This window comes from Parasteatoda tepidariorum, chromosome X1, assembly GCF_043381705.1.
Source record: "Parasteatoda tepidariorum isolate YZ-2023 chromosome X1, CAS_Ptep_4.0, whole genome shotgun sequence".
NCBI lineage: Eukaryota > Metazoa > Arthropoda > Arachnida > Araneae > Theridiidae > Parasteatoda > Parasteatoda tepidariorum.
In genome coordinates, this window is record NC_092214.1 from 27344212 (window position 1) to 27352724 (window position 8513).

The following is an 8513-nucleotide window of genomic DNA, read 5'->3' on the forward strand; positions in this document are numbered from 1 at the left end:
TTTCGAAATCTGCCGGAATTTGGCGAAATATTTTCATCAATGTTTGAGAGAGCGTATTTGTGAGGAAGTACGAGTATTTTTTTATTTATCAAGAACCACAATAAGACTCCATGCCATCTTACTACTTCTTTTTTGTTCCATCTCCTGAGACAATAATTAAGATAGACATCTTTACTTTTGCTGGTAAAGTTCATTTCACTTAATAAATCTATTTTGTAAACGTTTATTTAAGCATACTCTTTTTATAGTTGCAGAGATTTCATATAATTTTAATATCTGATTACCTGCTATCAAACTAAAATTATTTCAGACTAATTTTCAATATGCTTTCAAAGGTGCTTCAATGCACACATCTTAGTTGATACTTAATTCGATACTTGTTTTGTATAACTTTATATAACTTGATGAAAGTTGGTTCATGAACACAAAAGAAAATTTGACTATCGCAGTAACGGAGAAAACATCAGACCGTTCATTGTTCGCTATGAGAAAAACTGCTGAGCTTTTTAAATCTTTGTCGAAATTGAATTATATTACTCACCAACACAGTTAAAATGAATTTTCAAATCAAAATACAATTTTAACAAGTTTATTATGTTTATTAAAATATTTATACCTACCAGGCCCGGACTGGGATCTAAAATCGGCCCGGGCATTTTAGAGATATCGGCCCTCTACTTCAGTTAAACACCGCGTGCGCGAAGTGTACACGGCTCCTAATGTATCATTTTTAGGCATTTTTTACTTATAAATTCTCATGAAAGTGAGTTAATTTATCGAAGTAAGAAAGTAGATAAAGTAGATAAAAATAAAGTAAGAAAGTAGATAAAGTAGATAAAAATAAAGTAAGAAAGTAGATAAAAATTGCTTAATAATCTTTTATATTTCAGTTTAAAATACATGGTTCTTATGAGGAAACATATAGGTTGATAAAATCAAAAAGGTGAAAGATGAAGAGTAAATAAAAATATTTGTTATACTACACATACATGAATGATTTATCTAAACATTTTTTTAAAAATAGATTTAATGCTTCTTCAAAAGTCATTAAATTAAAATTTAAATCAATGACTTTTGAAGAAGCTCACTATTGTCTGTCACTTTATCGATTATGTCGTAATCCGTAAATTTTCACCTATAGCTGTTTCGTCAAATTTTAGTAAGGGTTTGCTTAACTCATTTAGTTCGCCAGATTGAAGCTTGTTAAGGCGTATTTCAGGATCTAGATAGAAAAAATCGGCGTTCAATTTTCCATTTACGGGAAACCGGCGTTCCATTTACGCTACAACTGTGCTGAAAATAATGTTACGGACGTTTACATTAAATGCCGTGGTTTCATCATCAGAAACTGTTTCATTTGACGCTATCTTACCCGACATTAATTTCTTTTCTTCACTCTTTTTTATGGAAACTTTGTTTGAATTTCTATTTCAGTTTCAGTTTCTTCAAATTCTTTATTTGCGCGAATAATAAAAATCTGTAACTTTTGCGCGAATCTGTAACTTTTTGTACAACTTCAAAATCTCTCACTATTTTTTTTAGTTCTGAACACGTTTGTGATACCATTCCAAAAGCTTTTAAGATGTCTAAACCAGAGGTTTGCAAATTTTGGGAGAGCGGTGTAGTTAATTCAAATATTCTTAAGAATATTTTGGCGGTGATTACTGTTTAATATTTGCAAAATGATTCTAAAAATATTTTGCCTTTGCACGGATATCTGGCTTAAAATTTGAATTTTGCTGTATAGTTTCTAAACTTGTAATCAATGTGACATATAACGGCTTTATAGTTGAATCTGAGTTAAAAAATGAACCAAAAATTTTCTTTAATGCAGAATCTTTGGACTACCAACGTGTTTCTCCAATAGTTGTGAGCCTATTTTTATTTCCGTGCTCGTTACTTTGTTCCCAGAAGTTCATGCGTTGGTATTATTCACGGAAAAATACTGTGACGCTATTTAGTAGGCTGTAAAACGATGCACTTTCAATTAGTGCCTTCGTGGTACCTCCTAAAACTAAATTTAAGAGATGTGCTTAACACCAAACATGAATTTGACCAAGGGACTCTTTGGAAATCCATGAAGAAATTCCTTTATATTCACGTTGCATATTTGCAGCCCCGTCAGTTGAATTACCGATGCACTTTGTTATATCTATATTACAAGACTTTAAAATTGAATCCACTAAAGAAAACATATTCTGTCCAGTTGAAGATTTACACTCTACAACAGCGAGAAGTCTTTCATCTACACGATCGTCTTTCACGTATGGTACTATAATTGAATATTGCATGAAATAACCTGTGTTGTATCCACTTGTAACGAAAACATACCAGCTACTTGTACTTCCATACTAATATTCCGTGTTATAAGTTGTCCAATCGATTAAATAATTTAATTAATGGTGGATTTGGAAAGAAACGTTAACAAAGACCCTCTGCCCAAACTCAAGACCAGGGGGAACTTTAACTTTGATTTAAAAGCCTTTCAGAGTGTTGATCAAGTTTGACGCCTTCTTTTTTTATGTGGGAATTGAAATCCAAAAGGCAAAAAAATTACATAAATTCTTAAGATCATTTCTGTAAGAATGTTTGATAAAGATATATAAAAAATTTAAAATGTCAACAACTCAGGAATTCCCATTCCAAACTTTATTTTGATTTAGACCCCTACTTAAATATTTGTGATGCTCATGTCCCTCTCAACGTCACAGGAAAAGTTTAAAGGAAGTACAATTTAAAAATATGATTTTTATGTATTTTAGTACAGAATTCTAACAAAATTGAAAAGACTTTTATATTTCTCTTGTATAAAGTAACAGACATTTATCTTTAGCAGTTTACAAGATTAAGAGCCCATTAAGAATAGCTGTTTCATTAAAATTCTTTAATTTTCCAATCAAAATATGAAAAAAATATTGCATGAATAAATACAATATGTATTAGTCAATTTGCTATACAAACAAATATCAACTTTATTACTATTTTTACTAGAAGACAATGAAGTGTATAGTGTATTCAAATAGGTATGCTACTGAATTCTGAGGTTAAACCAGTTTTTACTTTTAATGTTTTAGTATACGGTACAAATTCGACAATAGGCCCCCAGAACCCCTTCGTCATTATAGACTCCCTTTAAAAGTCCTTCGACTGGTTGGGGGTCGATACCATAGAGTAATAATGTAGAGTAGAATGATACCGTAGAGAAATAATATTTATAACTCTATGGTCGATATCGATGAACACAACTTTGATTTTTTAAAAAGAAACCTATATCTTATTTGGCATCATTGGTGAGAGTTTTTGAAAAGAAATAACTTTTACTTAAAATATTTTTTAATATCTCTTACTATTTTCAAGATAATAGATTAGAAAAAATACATATTAAAAAGATTTTGACATATTCACTAAAAAAACTTTTTTTCGTCATAATGCCTTATACCTTCATTAAAACACATTTGTGCTTTTCTTCCCACGTTTTATAAAAATCGAAGCGATTTTGATAACTTAAGTTAATTATTTTTGGTAAAAATGATAAATTGAAGCAAATAATTAGAATTTTTTCGTATCTATTATCTTGAGAACAGTATGAGATATAAAAAAAAGTCAAGTAAAAGTTACTTTTTTTAGAAAACCCTCTCCAGTGATGCCAAATAAGATATAGGTTTCCATTTAAAAAATCAAAATTGTGTTCAAATTCCGGTACTTCTGGGAATTAACAATATCTCTACTGAATTCCTTGGGGTCGATTTAGTTATTAGATTTTTTATTTCAAATCGATTATTTGCCCCATTCTTGAAAAAATAAAAAAAAGGGGTGACACGCATGGTCTGAATCACCCTGTAAATTAAAACAATATTATTACTACATATATCATATATATGTCATTTAATAATATTATTATTTGCTCAATATTACTTGAAATTCATGCGATGTATAAAAAAAAATTTGCGCTACTGGCTCGGCCCAATTGGGTCGAGCCAGCAGCGTATCTATTAGCAGCGTACCGGTCTGATCTGAGGATCGGTTAACCGGCCCTCAGGTCAGACCGGCCCACCGGGCTGGCCAGTAGGCCCGGACCGGACTGGCCAGTAGGCCCGGTCTGCCTACTGGCCAGTCCGGGCCTGATACCTACTAGAAACAAACATTACTCTATTCTGTTATTTAGTGCAATAATTCTGTGATATTCTGTGATTTAATGCTGTTTGGCAAACGGCAATAAAGTTGATTAAGAAAATTCTAATGCTCGAGAATAATCTTCAAATTTTAAAGACATGAGCAGTTTTTACTTTATTGTTAACGTCGCTCCGAAAGACTGACAACCAACTGTCCACAATCAGAGAGGTACCCTTAATATCTTATCTATAGACAATGCAGGCGCAAACATAAGCTCGCACTATATTCAACTATGTGAGAAAACAACTGGGTAGATTGGTAGAAAACCGGGTGGATTGGTAGACAACCAACGTGATAAATCGGATTCTGGACCACCACTTTCGAAAAAAGTATAATCCAATCAGACACAATTTCTTTACCGCGAAAAAAATTATAGTTCGAACCCTTAGTGTTATAATAGCTCCATTCATTAATTTATATTGCAATTCTATTTCAACTCCATATCTCATTTAAAATATAAACTATTGGAAAAGGAAGTTCAGGAAAACCAAGAAAACCACAAAGTTTTGAATGCCAATTTTTTTTTTNTTTTTTTTTTTTTTTTTTTTTTTTGAAAATACCAAAATGCAAACAAATTATTGGAAGAGAACTACCCCATTGCGTAATCCTAAGTTAACTTCTCATAATTTATTTTCACTCAGATATTTTGAGAATTTCTTTTCAGTATTTGAAACTTCATTGCTTAGCTTTGGTTTGTCTGTACTCACTTTTTCTGTAGAATATATTTTAAAATACTTATGGCTGGGAAAGAGAATTTGTGTTGAAAAGTTTCTCCCGTGGTACAGCATCCTCTTAAGACACGCTTCCAAACATAAATTATAATGCTCGAATTTCCAAATAATAAACTCAATATTCGATTACCATTTCAAGAAAAAGCTACAACTTGAATTTATAGATCCATTTTAAGGAAGAACACACGTACAAAATATTTACGCACATTGTTTATGCTTTTAAAATGAACTCGGCTGTATATTATACTTTTTGAGCGATTTGAGAAAACCACTTAAGCATACTCTTACAATCATCTTTCAATCGAGCACTTCTTTTAACGTAATAATGGAAAAAAGCTTAAACTTTCAAAATTTATTCATTTATTTAATAATAATTATTGTCTTATAGATAAATCTATCATGCTTACACCAATAATTTCGAATCAACTCATTTCGGACTACTGTTTCGAAACATATCACTTTGTAATAATGTTCAAAATAACCTTTCTGAGAAAAGCGGTGTGCCATTTATGCAAGATATATTTTCCAGAGTTGGTTACCTCTTTGGTTTTAAAATATCACAGTTCCGTAATTTTTTAAAAATCGAAATATAGGTATTTATTATGTATATATGTTATGGTTAACACAAATGCCTTTTTTCTCCCAGAAAGATTTCAATAATTATATAATTTATAAAAATTCATGTTAGCATTGGCCTTGAATGGGTGAAATGATGAAAAAAATAGATTACAAGAGTTTCAAAAACTATTATTATTTCCGTAAATATATTTTAAAGTTCAGGTCCCACAGTGAACTGATAGTAATATATGTTTTCCAGAAGATCACAGAAGTCAAGTAACACGGTCAGCTGTTAGCGAACGGGTGGGTGACCACTTTTATCAGTTGCGAAGGAACTGAGGGTGTGCGGTATTGCTACTCGTTAAACTGTTTTTCCGCAAAGTGCTCAACTTCGTACGTAGGTAGCAGAGTAGTAGGCAGGTAGCTAAGCAGAGGATCAAAATTGTGATTTCATGTCTTCGGATCATCCGAAAATCTTATCGAGGATAATAGAAAAACGAGTTGTCAGATTTCGGTAGGGATATTTTTTTCCATCCAAATAGGCATTCATGAGCTTGTACATTGAGCCCCCCCCCCCAAAATGGACCACCATGAATAACTTTTGATCAATTGATCGGATTTGCACGTTTTCAGACTCAATCTTAATGGCTTAAAGATGTAACCTCAAATAAGCTAATTAATAAGTGCAGACGATAATTTAAGTTACAAAATCAAACACGAAAACGTACTTTCTCTGGATAAACATGCCTTTTTTTCCATAGATTTGGATTTCTGACCCCCAAAATATAGCTGCAATCTGGGAAATATGGTCCCAATAGTTTGGTCAGGAGAGAATTCCAAAGCTTGAACACCTTATAATATCTTAAAAACTTTCGAGCAAATTTTAAAAGTTTTGCACACAATTATAAAATTTGTTTATCCAAAGATAAATTCATGCAAAAAATAGCTTACAGTAAATTATTTTTCTATATTATTTTATTCAATAATAGTCGAAAAATTTTGAAATGTAAAATTATATAATTTTTTACGTCATTTTAAAAATGTCATTTTACAAAGCAAAATGCAAAATTTGAACGAAATTGGTCGAATAGTTCCTGAGAAATTGAATTTCAAAGACACTTAAACACACAAAGTTAGACACTTAAAATTTGATTTCTCAGTAACTGTTCGACCGATCTTGCTCAAATGTAGTATTTTGCCAAGTAAAACTACATTCTTTAAAATGTTGTAAAAAAATTGTATACCTTACAGCAGTCATGTCAAAGATACGGCCCGCATCCGACCCCAGGTTCGTATCAATGCGGCCCGCGATCGCGATATGTCACAGAAAGAAGAATCGTGTTTTTTAGAGCTTTTAGACTTCACTCGATTCCTCTACGGAAGTTTTAAAATGTGCACACTACATTTATAAGTAAGTTCAAGGGCAGCGCGTGCCTAGACAAGCGAGAGAGATAGACAGCAACGACATTTCTTAGAAACAGGCGAAATCTTCGACTGGAATATACTTAGCAGCATAACTACGGATGGCGCTCCTGCCATGGGTGGCAATCATTCGGGCGTTGTAACTAAATTAAAACAGAAAANAAGTACCTGTTAAGGACTCAAGCATTTTCCGAAAGTCTTAAGTGGTTTTTATTGCTTCGAGGTAAAATTTAAATAGAAAAACTGAAAACAATGGTTTCTTACCTACCCAATGTTTTTATGTCTAGTGCAATAAAATTGATTGACGAATGAATTTATTTATTTTGAATAGTTTAAAACATACATACAGCCACATATTTAGCCAACACATTTTTTACACCAATAGATATTTTCTGTTTCCCATCACTGACCCATCTGTCAAAAAGTTCAAGCTATGTTGTACAAGGTATAGCTATCCGCATGCGGCAAACTAAAGCTAATATAATAAGCGTAGGTATTGTAGTAAGTCATTATCATCAGATTTTTCAAAATTAATGTTTTTCGGTAATAATGTATCGGTTATCATTTGGTAATCTGGCAGGAACTAGGGGGCCCCATTCGATCGCGGGGCCCTGGGCACGTGCCCATAGTGCCCAGTGGGGAAGAGGGGCCTGTCTGCCTTACAGCATACCTGCCAACTTTTAATTCTTTCGAGGATGCTTTTCCCCAGTGGTAGTAAAATGTAATTTAAATTACAATTTCAGACCGAAACATACACTGTATTGTGAAAGCGCTTAAACGGAGTACCTCGACAGAAATACATATTAATATATATGCTTAACTTTCTTAAAAATAGTGGTGGTCAAAAATGATTATAAATTAAGTTTATAAATGCAAGGAATATATAGAAAGCATACATTTTGCTACCACTTTAAATATAGAAATAAAATTTTACGCCAAATGCGTAAAAGTTGGCAGGTATGCTTACAGTTCAAAATATTTTCTACCATTATTAAATAAAATAATAAAAAATAATAAATATTTACTAGTATATTTATTATAGAGAAAAAATCTATAGAGAAAGATATCAAAATCATATTTTTGCTTTTCAACTTACTGACTTTAAAATTATATTATCATTTAATTAAGATTGCTAATATAAACTGTTTAAAACTTGAATTTAATGCTTAATTCTTCTGAATTGAAAAGGCTTTTTTTTCAATCTCTTCCCTCTAGGTTGGAAGAAACCTATTTCAGGGCTGTTGCTTCCACTGTGGACGAAACTTGCCATTCTTGAATGATTATAAAATGACAATAGTAAACTAATAAACTTTAAAAGGTTTTGGTCTTGTTTTTGTTTAGTTAAATGTCTACAACTCATTCAGGGCATGAATTATGCCAAGGCCTGAGAGGAATGGGCTTAGGATCTCTTCATGTCTGGGAGCTAACTAAATGTTTAAAAAAAATTTGTGTGTGTGCGTGTTTTTCCTTAAAAATTAGAATTATGTGTAAACAAATATTTAAATAAATGTGTAAGCACAAATATATTAAAATTTACTTATATTACAAAAAGTTTCAAAGTATTTTGTTATTTTGTAAATGAACAACGTGTAAATTTGATTATTAATGCCGGCAGCAGTTATGTGCCTA